The following is a 15046-nucleotide window of genomic DNA, read 5'->3' on the forward strand; positions in this document are numbered from 1 at the left end:
GCTGTCTCCAAGGCTGGCCCCACTCCAGGAGCGGGAGGGGGTCCTGCCAGAATTCAGGGGGCTGAAAACTGCCAGGCAGGCTGGCTTTGTTCCTGCCCAACTGCCCCACTTTGATCAAGCCTCCGCAGCAAGGCCAGGGGAGGGGAGGCTCCTCCCTCACTCTGCTTGGGCGCTGGGGGTGGGCGGGGGCACCAGGCATCCTGCCTCCTGGAAGGTAACTTATTAAGCTGCCCGTTCTGTACTGACTGAGGACTCCACGCAGCTATCAGCTATCAGCTATCGGTTTACCTTGCAGAACCAGTTCCTCCCCTCTTAAGAATGGCGTGGGGCTTGCTGAATGGCCAGCGGGAAATCAGACACCCCTGGGAACGGCTCTGTTCTTGGGGAAATGAAGCTGGGAAAAGACGCAGTGCTCCTGCAGATTATAAACCATTTTATTGTCAGCTCTGCTGGGGACAGAGATGGGGACCTAGAGCCGGCCCTCCCATGGAGAGGACATTGCAACAGCTGAAAGACATGAGGGCCGTTTTTCCCACAGTGAGACAGAAACGAGTTTATCTATGTGCAAACTTCTCTAGGAACGGTTGATGCGGGGTCCAGACCTGCAGCCGCGGGAGGGGAGAGCCTGCGGAGCACCACGCCTGGGCATGAAGGCACACCACACCCCGCAGACAGTGTGAGCGCACCACCTGGGCACAACGGCACAGAGGTGCATCCTGGGAAGGCACTGAGGGCACCACACCTGGGTTCCAAGAGGACTAGTGCATCCAGCAAGACTGAAGTGGGAGAGCCATCTACCAAAACCCAAGGCTCAAGGGCCAACCAGATACCCCAAGAGCTGAGACTGAGACACGACGGTGCTGTGGCTTTGCACGGGCACAGGGAGTAAAGGGTGGCCCGCCTACCCCCGCCAAGGCCTCCTGCCCTGGCACCTACTCCCTGGGGAACTGCACTGGGCAGGGTGGTGCTAACAAGCCACATGCTAGACTCTGGGTCTGGAGTCTCACTTCCCTGTCTGGTCACACCCAGGCCGCAGGGCGGGCCCAGAAGCCCTGGCGCACCCCTGGTCACCCAAGAAGCCCAGGGACAGACATGCAGCTGCATCTTATGGTGTCCTAAGCCCTGCTCCTCAAATCCCAGCACAGGCCGGGGTGGCTCTCAAGTCTCCAGTCACCCAGCATCAGAGCACAATTCCCATCCGCTCCAGAGGACAAGCTCCTCCCTTTCTTGCTTTCTTTCACGGCAGCTGCTCCCCACAGAGGCAGCGTGAGCCCTCAGACCACCAGCCCTCCCCTCCCAAGGCCGGGGAGGTCTCCCAGGAGCCCGGCTCCCTGGGCTAGTTTTGATGTGAGGTTCAGAGTCGCAGGCCTGCAGGGCCCCAGAGCATCAAAAGCCCAGGTGGAAAAAGTAATCCACCCAGAGGCACCCCCCATGCCTTTCCGGATCCCACGTCCGCAGTCCTCCTGTCCCACAGTACGCCCTGCGGCTGTGCTCCACCCCACCCCACAGTGTCGGCCCATGGTCTATGCCACCTTCAGAGCTTCACAAAGGTGGGAACCTCCAGCAGCCTCAGATAGAAAGGGGAGCCAACGGGCAGGAACTAGCACAGTGCCAGTGTGTGGGACTTGCCAGCCCCCAGGTCTCCAAGACCTGGCCTAGAGATGAGGTCATAGGTGGACATGGCAGGACCAAGCTGTGAAGCCAGAAGCTGGGGCCCCTCCTGAGTAGTCCAAAGAGGGCTCTGTTTGCTCTGAGTGGGGCACATCTTCACATTCTAGAAGTGTCCATGTGCAGTTTTTGATTTAGAGGCCACACAGTGCAGAGGAAACACTGGACAGGGACCACAAAGGCCTGAGCTTGATTTCAAGTCTGACACCCATTAGCGTGTAGCCAGAAGCAATGAATATCCCAGGGCCTCACCTGCTCGTCTATAAAATGGGGATACTAATTCATGAGCCATCTGCCTCATACTTTTTATAGACGGTCTGATGACTGTGCACACCCTCTCTCCCCTATGATGAGCCTACAATTAAAAAAGTAAATGCTCAAGAGGGAGAAGGGGGAGGAAATATAAAATGAATTTAACAAAATCACATGACATGCATATATAAATACTGCACAGAGAATGACATTTTTATGTATATGTAAAAAGTATCAATCAAAAATAAATAAATAAATAAATAAATAAGCAAGAAGATCTGTCAAGAAAAGGAAAGAGGAGGAAAGGGGGGCAGGGAGCCAGGGTCGAAATCAAATTCCACATGTGCATGACTTCGTCAAAATGAACCCAGCAACTATGTTTAACTAAAATGCTCTGAGAGAGAGAGAGAGAAGAAAATAAGCAAATGCAGAGCTACGCAGGAGGCTGAGGTAGGAGGATCACAAGTCTGAGGCCAGTCTGGGCAACTTAGCAAGTCCCTGTCTCAAAAAGTGCGGGGGGTGCAGCTCCGTGGTAGAGCACTCGCCTAGCACGTGAGAGGCCCCGGTCCATCCCCAGTACTCATTGCCAAAAAAAAACAAAAAAAAGAGGCAGCAGGCCCCCGCAGAACCCAGAGGCTGAAGGGGGCTGCCAACCTGCATGCACGCAGCAGGCACTCATGGCATGCACCCTCAGGGGCTCACGGCTGCTCCGGCGCCTTGATTTGTGACCCTGCTCTGGTGGCTGACTGACACTGTCACCTAGGGCTCCATCCGTATGTGCTCCAGCTCTGCAGCCGCCATGGCAGGTCCTCCATGAGGCCCACAAGATCGGGAGGTGACTGGTCAAATGGGAGGGGGACTCGCCCAGTCCCGGACAACCCCAGGACTCTGCTGTCACGGGTGTGAGCCAGTCTGGACCCATCTCAGGGGCCTGGAGCCAACTACAGCAGCTCTGTCGGAGGCGGAGGCCAGAGGCCATGATAACAGGCCAGGCTGGCCACCCTCTGGATCCACTGCTGCCCGGGAGACTGCCGGCACCCCCCGAGGGCCGGGCACCTGGTAAGAATCTTAAATACACCACTTATTTATCCTGAGCCCAGTTTGTTGTGATTACCATTTTAAAAATGGGGACTGTGACCCAAAGATGTGGAGTAACCAGCCCACAGGACACATGCAAGGCAAAGCCTCTAATGCAAGGACCACAGCTGGAGAAAGATGAGTCACGGGTCTGAACCGCGTTCACACAAAGCCGGCCACGCCATGGCTCTCCTCGAGGACGGTGCGGTGGGACTGCTGCGGCTCTGGAGCTGGAGGCGGAGCTCCCTTGGGCAAGTTGTTTCTGGACCCCTCGGCCCAGTTCCCACGCCCAGGACCTCTCAGAGCTGCTGCAGGGTGGCCAGGCACGGGGCAGTGCTTGAGGCAGGGAGGACCTTCTGAGGAGCCGGAGGAGAGGAGTGACGGGCGGCACATGGGGCTCTGCAGAGGCCTCATCACAGAGCCCGGCACCCACCCTTTGTCTGGGTGCTTGAAGCTTTAAACAGAAGGTGTTTATGCCACATGGCGATCAACCTCAGAGGAGAACTCACCTGAGAGAAGCTCAAGGACCACATCACACGGGGCCCTGTACAAGCCAGGAGCTGGTTGCCAAGGTGACCAAGGCCAGGCCTGCGCACCCCAGCTCCCAGACCTCCACACTCCCCTGGATGCAGTGCCGGATGAGCAGGCAGAGGAAGCAGGGGCCCAGGCCTCACAAGTCTGGCCAACTGCTCAGGCGATGACCACACCCACAGCGTCTTCTTCCGAAGACCAGCCTGGGCCACGCAGCCTCCGCTAGGAACCCTGTGCCCTCAAAGCTGCGCCCAGGAAGATGCTGACAGCTGCAGCCCCTGCGTGCTCCATCTCCCCCAATCTCCGGCCTGGTGCAAACTGAAAAGCCTGAACTCCCTGCCCGCTGGCATAGGACCTGGCAGGTAGCATGCAGTGGCCACCCCAGTGTCTGTCCGTAGGGCTCCGTGGCCTCAGAAGATGAGGCAAGCAGGGAAGGAAGCCACCTGAGGGACAGGAGTCGTGACCTCAGGTCTGACACTGTCACCAGCTGCCTTGGAAGCAATGATGGGTAGAGGAAGGCCACTCGGGCCCCTGGTTCTGCTCTCCGGGTGCTGTGTGAGGGGTAGGCTGGACAGGACCAGGGTTCTCAGCCCTGGCTGCACTCACGGTCACTTACAGAGAAGCTCGGGAACAACACTGACGCCCTGCACCGCCACGACCAGCCGAGCAGTCCTCGCTTTGGGGGTCGCTGGGCAACTCGAGTCCTTGGAGCTTTTAACACTTGAGCCATCAAAACAGCAGAGCCACATACCATCAGGACTCACCTCCTAAGTGCCCCAGGACTAACACTGGAGTCTTGAAAACACACTGGGACATTCACCAACCCCAGGGGTGTCGCGAGAGGAAGAGAATCAGGTGTCAAGCGATCCCTAACCAACACAGGACCAGACTTCCGCCATCTCTGCCATATGGGAGCTGGGTCCAGCTCCGCGATGCACATTTTTCGTTTTGTCTTATTTGCTCCATGGTGCTGGGCATCGATGCCACGCAGGCACTGTCCCACTGGGCTGCACCCCAACCACAGCACTGCCATTAACTACTGGGTGGCTGCAGCCGACCCCACCACCACCTGTGTAAAGTGAGGGGACAGGCCTTGAAGTTCTGGGCTGCGCTAGCCCAGCTCTCCAAAGCACTTACAGCTGACCCTGACCTCTGGGCCTCAAGCACCCTGAGGCCAGCCAGGTACCAGGCTAAGGTGTCTGCCACAGAGGCTCTTGATCCCGGCTGGCACCCCACTGATCCTAGGCAACATGAGCTTCAGCAACTGGAAGATCAGGGATGACCATTTCTGCTGCTCAGGGCTTAACTTGGCTGCAGCCAGCAAACCCCCAAACTAATGTGTAAACAAGAAATGCACATGGCAAGCAGAGAGTCCCATGTGGAATACAGAAAATGACTTAAAAAGGGCCTCAGTGCCTGAACACGCAATGTACGGCGATCTGTTCTAAAGCAGGCCGTGACTCAGAAGCACACCCGGGAGACGGCTGTCGGCTCCTCCTCCTCCCCGTGGGACCAGGCAAAAGGACTTCCCTGGGTATTAATAGCCCTCAGCTGTCCCACGAAAGCCACAGATTCCCTTCCCAGGCAAGGGCCACTGGCTCAGAAGGACAGTGAACTATGAAACACTTGAATGTGCTGAAGTGGCAGGACGGTCAGTGGACATCTGTCCTCTCTTTTCATGCACGGTTTAGTCACACGCTGAACTCTGAGGTGATAAACACAGAAGGCAGAAAAATCAAGCAGGTTCCTGGCTCTGCTCAGCCCAAGCAAGACAGGACACACGGTCTGGCTGTCAGACCAACACTCAGCCCAAGCATAGCCGAGGTGCACAGGGTGCACGCCTGTCCTCCACCTCCACCCCTGACGGGGTCCCTAGGGCCGCAGCAGCTCACAGCCATGTGAACTGAGGCCTCTACAAGCCAGGAAGGGGAGGTGAGAAGGAAAGCCTGGCCCCTCCGTCTTCTCACCCAGTCCAGTCTCTAAAAGGGAAACGAAGGGTCACCACCTCTGCTCTCCTCCTAGCCCGCAAGGGCTCCCCAGGGGAAGTCACCAAGGACTCCTCTGGACATGATTCCAAGTTCAAGGCAGAGGTCATTGACCCAGACCCAAGAGGCTTCAAGCAGAAAGGGAAGCTTCTGCTTCCGACAGGTTAATCCTGGTTTGATTTAAACATGAACTTCTATAAAAGCCCCTGCATCCCAGGCCCATCCGTCATCAACAGGAACACGCTGGCTTCTGGGGCTTACGATGTGGAAAAATCCCCATGCCGCCTCCACATGAAAAGGCTTTTCTTTTAAAAAATAAAAAAGGAAAAGGAAAGAAATGCTGGCTGACTCTGCTCCACCAGCACGAGTACCCAGCCCCCTAAGCGGGGCCAGGCTGGGCAGGACTTCCCGTCCTGCGTGGGCAGCACCATAGACGTTCCTATTAGAGGCCCGTTTCACTTCAAAAAATATTTGAACACAGCCTCTGGCATACAGCCAAATGCTCCACAAAAACCTTGTATCCTGTTAATGTATGCTTCTGGCATCTCCATCTCGTTATCAGCCTGAGAGGGCGGGACCGTCTCCCTTGGTGTGACACCTACAGCGTGCCACATGCTCCCTGATAAATGGAGAAAACATAAGCTCCCGCTCGGGCCTCCGCACTCATTAGAGCCTCCCTGCAGACGCCTCCGGCTGGAACCTGGAACGCAGAGTGTGCAGGCTTGACCGGGCCCCCCAGAGCTCACGTGCTGGAAGCACAATGCCGAGGTGACCATGTTGAGAGGTGGGGCTGCAGGAGCAGAGGAGGCCACGGGGGCTCCGCCATCCTGTCTGGATGAATGCATCATCACAGGAGTGGCCCAACCATCTGGAGGTGGGTGCCTGACAAATGGAGGCATTCAGGCCCCTTCCCCTCTGCCCTCGCCAGTGATGCCTCTGCCAGGTTATGCCAAAAGAAGGCGCTCACCAGATGTGCCCTGATCTTGGACTTGCTAGCCTCCAGAGCCATGAGCCAAACACTTCTATTGCTAATAAGTAACCCAGTCTGTGGTACTCCGTGGTAGCATCACAGGACAGACTAAGACCCTGAGAAGGCTAGGGTGGTCCCTGGGCTTCCTACCCAGCTGTTTCACATCAGTGCTGCTGGACTCCAGAAGGCAAAGCCCACATGAAGCTCACATCCTCCTGATGGTGGCACCAAAGTCACATGCCAGGTACTGTGCACTCTGTCACAAGTCTTGGCTGAGCATGGTGATGCACTCTTGTGACCCCAACAAACTTGGGAGGCTGAGGCAAGGGGATCGCACTTCAAAGCCAGCCTCAGCAACTTAGGGAGGCCCTAAGCATCTTATCGAGACCCTGTCTCAAAATACAAATAAAATGGGGCTGGGTAAAGCACCCCTGGGTTCAATCCCCAGCACTGCAAAGGAAAAGCCCAATTTCCAAAGTCCAGAGAACCAGGCAGGGGAAACACCCTACTTCCTCTGCCTGGTCCCTTGCACAATGAGAAGCAGAGAGAGGGAACAGGGCCCCCAAAAGGAACAGGCCAGGTCAATCCTCAGGCTCAGCCACTCACTGTTTTAGATCCTGGGCTTTGTGACCAGGTTGTGGGGACCACAGTTCTCTGAGCTTCCCACTCAGCTTTGAGATGGGGAAAAAAAACGCCATCTTCTGAAGGTGAGATCAAATGAGGAAGGTACAAAAAGACCTCCAGCAGCAGCCCACTGAAGCCTACGGTCGTCAAGACACTACACAAAACTCCCCTCCTGAACCTCTGCTAAGCGCCAGCGCAGTGGCATTCTGCACCAGCACACTAATGGGGGCAGCCATCCCCACCCTCTCTCCAGAAATCTTTTCGTGTCATATAACTGAAACTCTGCACCCTTCAAACAATAACTCTCTGGATTCCTTGCTTCTTAAAATGAAATGATTTCTAAAATCAGGCAGCTTCCTAAAGTACAAAAGTTAAATTTTTCTGAGCATACTAAATTCTTTTTTCTTATTTTTAAATTTTGGCTCTGCTCTGGGGTTTAAAGACCGGACGCCCTTTGCATGCTCTAAACTCTTCCAACCAAATCTGAACATATACTTGGGTTTCAACACCAAATCGTGACTTGGCCTCCTGACTTCTGGCTGCTTCTCACCTTCTGGGACCCCTCAGGGTGGCAGCCACCTACCAGGGCCACCAAGAAAGCTGCTCCCAAAAGTTGACCCTTTTCCGGCCACCTGGCCATGTCTGGGGGCTTGAGCTTGCCCTTCCTGATGCACCTGGGAGAATTCAAACAGACCTGGCACTGACAGGTCTGTGCACCCACCACCCCTTTCTACCAGGTACCTATCTAATTCCAACCCTGTAAATCCAGAGGCGTGGGTCGGTGGTGGGCATGAAGCTCCCAGGTCCTACCTTTCACCTCTGGGGACAGGTAGTGCAGGGAAGGAACAGAGAGAGAGGGGGGAGGGGCTTCACTGGTCACATTTCCAGGTACTTTCTGACCAAGAATGCCGTCTGGGTTCTGACAAGATCAAAAGGGGACTGGGTTGTAGCATAGCACGTCTGAGGCCCCAGGTTCCTCCTCAGCACCACATACAAATACACAAGAAAGTAATAATAAAGGTCCATCAACAACTTAAAAAAAAAAAAAAAACCGATCAAAAGGCCTGTCACCACGGCTGTGCCTTTAGAAATCACCCCCCTTTCAAGCCTTGGGGTTGATAAAGACCCTGTACAAGGCAGGACCACTAGACAGTCCACCCTCTCAGCCTCTGCACATGGCCCTGGCTGGGGACTTCTGGGCCAGCTGGGCCACTTTCAGGAACCCTAAAACGCCAACAAGGAGGGGGAGGTCCTTCAGCTTGCACCAGAGTTCCTGCCTGTGGGACAGAGAAAGCAAGTGGGCGGGGAGGAGGGACAGAGGTGATTACAGAAGCCACAGCTTGGGTGCAGAGTGCCTGTGTGGGCTCCAGAGTGGGCCAAGGAAGGGGCCAGGGAGGAGGCCGGCACAGGCAGGAGCGTGGGCAGAGTCCAGCCAAAAACCCAGCTCCACCCACACTCACGGCCAAGTCCTGCTGAGCACCTCTCTCCCTGATCTGTCAAAATCAAGGGAACTGAGTCCAGCTACTACCCCGCAGGACAAAGGAGCCAACAGCTGGGAGCGGGTGCCTGCCCACCAGTGTCCTGCGGGATTCCTACTCGCTGCTGCAGAGGAAATGAGGAGCCTGCAGGGCTGTGCAGGCAGGGGCTGGCTGGCCCAGTGCTGGCCACCTCCTGGGTGGGAAGGCACTTCTTGAGGCCCCCTGGGGTGCAGGCCCAGAGGGCAGAAGAGGTAGAGGTGGCCTGGGCGAATTTCACTTCCCCAAGGAAGAGAGGAGGCTTAACAAGAAAGCAGGGGGCCATCCAGGTGGCTCAGGCTTCCCTGTGACCCCCTGGGAAGGTGAGGATGGCCTGTCTGTCATCAGCTCTCTTCCACCCTCAGGGATCTCAAGCTTGGGACACCACATCGGCAATGTGGGGCACTTGCACCAGAAAAATTCAATCCTGTAAACTCACCTATAAAACTCGAATGCCACAGACTCTCACCCAGAAAAAAACAAAACCGAGCACCAGAAGTACCCAAATGGCTCCAGAGTGCCCAAGATGGCTCGGCCACGGTCCTCACGCACAGGGCACCCACTCACCTGACCAGCTGCAGGAACAGATGAGCCTGTCCTATTACGAGGTGGGAAGGAGGCACTCTTTTTTTTTTTTTTTTAATTCTAAGGTCATTAAGCCTAGACCTTAGAAAGCTCAGGGGAGCCAAGCTGGCTAGACAAAGTTGAAAACAATCAATTTAATTCCCTCCCCCCAGGAACTGAGCCTCCTCTGCCTGTACCTGACAGATGGCATTCCCATCAACAAAGCAAACAGCACATGAAAAGCCGGCAGGTCGGTGTGAAAGCAGCAGGCCCCAGGGGTGGGATTCAAAGGCTCCAGGGCCCCCCTGCACCTCTGCCTGGTTTGTCACCCCTACAGAGCCTGCATCCACCCTGGGCCAGGGACCGTGTGAAGAAGACAGGCCCGTCTTCCAATATTCCAGTCAGGGCCCTGTGCAGGGTCACTGCAGCCCAGAGCCAGGATCTCTGCGCAGACCACGGCAGCTCCGAGTTTCCTGAATGGAGCGACGTAACTCTGAATTATTTACTCTACTGGACGGCAGCTTACATTGCTAATTATCAAGCCTTTAACACACACTGAAGGCAGGCAAGTTTCCATGCCACTGGAGGGAGACACAAATAAAAATAGATGCGGTGCCTGTTTTTTTGGAAGTTTTGTTGCTGGTGGGAGACAAAACTGCACGCTTTCTTCCACAAGATAAAATGTGTAAGCTGCTCAGCACGCAGCAAGCTTAAGAGAGCAGACCACGCAGGCAAGACACGGCACATGCGCACCCAGTCGGCTAATCCGAGTGAATCCCAGTGCAGTGCGTTATCCCTGGAAGGACCCTCTGATCACCCGCCATCGCCATCGGAAGCCCGCCTGATCACCACCCCCTGCCAGAGCTGCAGGCACCACAGCAGCCTCACAGGCAGCTCCCTGTAGCACACTACGACACGCAGCCTTATTTAACCTTGAGCATCCTCCCTGGGGGTGCTGGACTCTGAGACAAGGGACTGGCCAAGGCCATGAACTCCAGGATGAGCTCAGAGGAACCCAAGGCTCAACCTCGGTCTCTGCAGACAGTGTGGCTTACAGCGGCTCTTCTCACCTGGCCTATTTATTGGGATGTGCATCTCCTGCCTCCCACCTCCTGTCCTCCACCTGCAGGGTACAGGCCAACCAGAGCCCAGGACTGGGTCGCCTAGGATGAGTCATGGCTGTTGTGGTTCACTGCCTCCAGAAACTCTTGTGACTTCACTTGAGCCTCACAAGCCACAGGTAATTATTACTCACATACGGGCGAAGCCAACGATGTACCTAAGTCACGCTGCCAGCAACGGTGACACACGCGTCTCTGAAGGCATGAGTGAGTGAAATGACCCACAGTGGTGCCCAGCAGAGCTCTCCCTCACTGCTGCCCGCCCACCTCCCATCTTCCTTCATCCTCTGACTTCATCTGCCTGTCCTTCCAGTAGCCAGAGAGGCCACCCCACAGGGCCAGCCCATGCATGTCTCCAGGTGGTGGCTAACCCTAACCCTCCCCTGAGAAGCAAACCTGCCTCCACCCTGCAGCCTAGGCCACGCAGCTCAGGGAACACAGGAGCTGCAGGCACCCCAGATGCCTTCAGAAAGCACCCAACACTTACACCACCAGCCTCACCCCTTAACCTGCTGAATGAAACCCAAGGGCACACCGAAAGACCCCCAGCAGCCACATGCACACCTCTAATCCCAGCGGCTCAGGAACCTAAGGCAGGAGGATCACGAGTTCAAATCCAGCCTTAGCAAAAAGCAAAGTGCTAAGCAACTCAGTGAGACCCTGCCTCTAACTACAAAACACGGCTAGGGACGTGGCTCACTGGTTGAGTGCCCCTGAGTTCAATCCCTGGTCCCCCCCCCCCCAAAAAAGACCCTCTGCAGTGTACACCTGGAAGCCTCTCTCTTCACCTATCTGAAACCTCTAGGCCCCCCAAGACTCCCCAACAAACTCAGACTGGGGTTCAGGGTATGGCCAGCTCAACCTCTCCACATCCTGGTTAAACCCACCGAATTAAGACAACTTCCCATCCTCACTCCTAGAAAAATAAATCTGAAATAATCTTGGGAAGGACCAACCCCTGAATGCCATGGCAAAGGGGCAAAAAAATCTCCACCTTTCCAAAAAGAACAGTTGAATAACAAAAACTGTTATTAGCCCTGGACACACGCCACGCAGCCGGCTTCACGAGCTGCCCAGCTTGCCTGGGCAAGTCCTCCCGAGACGCCCGCCGACAAGCCAGTTAGAACATCAAACATGACGCTCTTGGCACCGAACACCCGGACTCAAGGCACAGGAGAGAATCTTTCTTTTTCGTTTTAAAAACCTTGAGAAATCCCATTTCCCTCCTTTTTGTCACAAAAGGAACTGACACTTCTGACCACTTCCTCTGGTTTTTAGGGCCCCATCATCCACTCTCGAGTAAGTTATTTCTAACCGTCACTCAGCCCAGTGTGTCTTGACCCTCACGCCCCTGAACACTTGGCCACCGTCCTCACCGTGAGCTGGACAAGGAGCACCACAGATCAGCAGCTCGATCCACTCTTGGCTTTGGAGGGCAGACGCTCATGGGTTTATCCATAATTCTGCGGGCAGTGCACGCTCAGACCTCACGCCCTGTGATAGGGGTGACCACTGTTCCACATCCCCATCGGCTCTGGGCTCCCCCTGGGCACCTCCCATGATGGGGTCCAAGAACGGTTGTGAATTCAGAGAAAGCCTGAGCATACAGTGGGAAGCCAGCACTTCATGGGGGAGAGAACATGTACCAGAAGCGGTTCTGGAAGGAAGTGCTCTTCAGAGGAAGCAGAGAAGCCTGGGGAGAAGCCCAGAGCTGTAACGTAAGGGGACAGGCAGGGCTTTGGGCCACGCTGGAGGCTGCATCCTTGGCCAAGAGCTAGGTCTGTGCAGAGCCCTGGAGTGAGCAGCTGCCACAGGGGCCCACTGGACCCCAACACCTGGAAGCAAAAGGCAGGATACCCTTGCCAAGGGCTCTTTCCCACCCGTGAGGGCAAGGGCAGCTCACAGGGCAGAAGAGGAGCCAGGCAGATGTCTGATCTCGCACGTGTGCACACACAGGCATGCCCGCACCCTCATACACACATTCACACACACTCTCTCCAGATCCTCGCCTTTAAGCCTCTGTGGCTCTGGCAGAGTGCCAACTCTGCTAATTGCATCAGACCCACCTTTCACCCCTCCCCACCTGCTGCAATTAGCCCTGATTCTCAGCTTCCTGCTGCTGGGGGTGAAGGCTGAGGCTGCAGCTCCCTCCTCCCAACTCCAACCCCGGAAGTGCTGGTTTCAGCGGTGCCTGTAGCAACCCAGGCCCTTCCTCTGGGGCTACAGGCTGTTGAGAACTTCAGCAGAGGGGGAACCTGAGCAGAGGGCCCACCCACACCCAGCCCCACACATGTGGCTTCTGGCTTAAGATCCAGCCCTCCCCACTGTGGTGAGGGTCCCCAACTCTCCCAGGACAGTGGGTCCCACCCAGGGTAAACCATCTCCCTGCACCCATTCTAGAGACTTGGCGTTGTAGAAAAAAGTTTCTCCAAGCAGCCAACGACCCAGCTGACGTGCAGTTTTCTGGGCCATCTTACACTGCGAGTCTGTTTCCTAAGCTGTAAAATGGGGCCAGCAGCTTCCTCCTAAGGAGGTAGGAAGAAGTGAGGGCAGGCAAGGATGCAACTGGCAGTGTCACATCTTGCAGAAACAAATCCTGCCTCCCAGGAGGTCTGGGAATGATGCAAACCACCACGGGTCCTTTGCCCCTGTTTGCTCCACCCCTGGCCATCAGCTGGACCACTGAGCTCATAAAATAGGTGCTAGGATGCCGGGCCTGTGGCACATGCCAGTGACTTGACTTGGGAGGCTGAGGCAGGAGGATGGCAACTTCAAGACCAGCCTCAGCAATTAAGCAAGACCCTGTCTCAAAAATAAAATAAAAGAATTAATTAATTTTAAAAGGTTGGGATATAGTGCAATGGTAAAAGTGCCCCTGAGTTTCATCCCTAGTATCCCCCCCCAAAAAAACCAAGCACTAGGGTCTGACAAGGCAGAGCAGGAAGAAGACACCTTTTGTCAAGGGTGGAAAAGGGACTTGTCTCTTCGGCTCCTGCCTCTACGCAGGTCCCATGAGGCCCCAAATCCCCAGGCCCTCCCAAGGCCGGCCCCTTCTCCACATCATTGCCTTTTAAAACTTCTTCTGGGCTGGGGGTGCAGCTCAATGGGGGAGTACTTGGCAGCATGTCAGAGGTCCTAGGTTCGGCCCCCAGCACCGAATGAATGAATGAATGAATGAGTTAACAAAATTCTCAAGGACTCTGGGATCCAGCAGTCGAGATGCACTAGCTGGCACTCAGCGCCTTGCACTCTGGTGGTCTCATCCTCCAGCCCCCCACAGACCCCCAACCTCCAGGCTGCTTCACATCCCTAAAGCTTTCCGATGCCACTCCACTCCAAGGGACACCCCCTCCAGTCTGGCCCCCTCAAGGTGCAGGTCAGCATCACCCTCAAGAGAAAGCTCTCCAGGGTCCTTGGCCCTTTCCGAGATGGGATGCCACACACGAGTCACAGCTGTCAGTTTGCCTGGCCCGTCTCCAACCTCACAGGACGGAGCACCCCAGACCTGGAGGGCAGCCTTCGGAACCAGGAGAGACAGGAAGAAAAGAACCAGGAGGTGCAGCCAGTCGCACCCCGCAGAGCTTCCGCACCCCGCATTTGATCCCTCTGCACACACCAGTGACGGAATGGGGCCCGCAGACCTGGCCTCCCAGGTCACTTCCCCATGGCTCTCTAAAAACTTTAAACAGACTACACGGAAGCCACAGAAGAGCCTATCTGTTGTGTCCATGGGCAGACAAGGGGCCACTGCCCACACGGGACAGAACCCAGGCCTGGGGCTGGACCGCCCAGCACAGCCAGGTCCTGACCACCTGTGTCTCCACCCTCCAGCAGCCCTGCTACAGAGATCCCAGAACAGTGTCCAGGGCTCCCTCCCTCAAAGGAGGTTCACCCAAGTTGGCAAAAATCCAACTGGGGTGTAGCTCAAGGGCAGAGCACTTGCCTAGCGTGCAGGCTGCCCCAGATTCACAAAAACAAAACAAAACCAAAAGAAACAAATCAAGAAATACCTCAGGTCCTGGGGCTGGGGCAGGACAAGAACAACAGAGAACACTCATCTTAACAAATGCCCCCCAACCCTGCAGGGGCCAGCGGCAACCCGCCCAGAAAGAGAAAAGGCAAACAGAAAGGCGCAGGGGCAAGCCCGCACGCCCTCTGACCCGGGAGCTCCCAGCCAGGGGTTCACCCCGGAAACAAAAGCACTGGCGGGGACACTGTGTGCCCTGGTGTGCCCGGCCATGTTCGCGGTGGCACTGTCTGTAACTCGGAAACAGAATCAACTCGTACAGATGAGAATGGAACAGCCACATGAAAAATACCACGCAGACACTGAAATTCACATTATAGAAGGACACTTAACAGCAGGGAGGTAAAAGGGGGCTGGAGACGCTGAGTGCTGAGACCACCCTCGGGAACACGTGCCCCCCAGGAGGAAAAGGCGGGAGGATGAAAGCTAACCAGGGTAACCCTCTCAGCCAGAGAGCGGATTTAATTTCCTTCACATGTCCTAAGCTTCAGTAAGAAAACATTTGTATCATCAGAAACACCATCAGAAACACCATCTTTAATTTCCTCAGAACGGTGACACAAGCCACAAAATCAAGGCGAGGTCCTCCTCAGTAACCTTTGCCACCAGAGAGGAGAAGGCCACTTCCCCTCTGCCAACTCATCACTCTGCATTATTCCTGAAGCTGGTTCTGCCCGGGGCGGCAGCAGGGCTCCTGGACTAGGTCCCCCTGC

The 15046-nt window shown here is 55.7% G+C and overlaps 1 protein-coding gene across 1 annotated transcript in view; it reads right to left on the reverse strand.

Annotated features, from left to right (window-relative positions):
* Ccdc88c (coiled-coil domain containing 88C) overlaps nucleotides 1-15046 on the reverse strand; it is a 114054-nt gene that overhangs the window by 85263 nt on the left and 13745 nt on the right.

This window comes from Marmota marmota, unplaced genomic scaffold (assembly GCF_001458135.2).
Source record: "Marmota marmota marmota unplaced genomic scaffold, marMar, whole genome shotgun sequence".
Taxonomy (NCBI): Eukaryota; Metazoa; Chordata; class Mammalia; order Rodentia; family Sciuridae; genus Marmota; species Marmota marmota.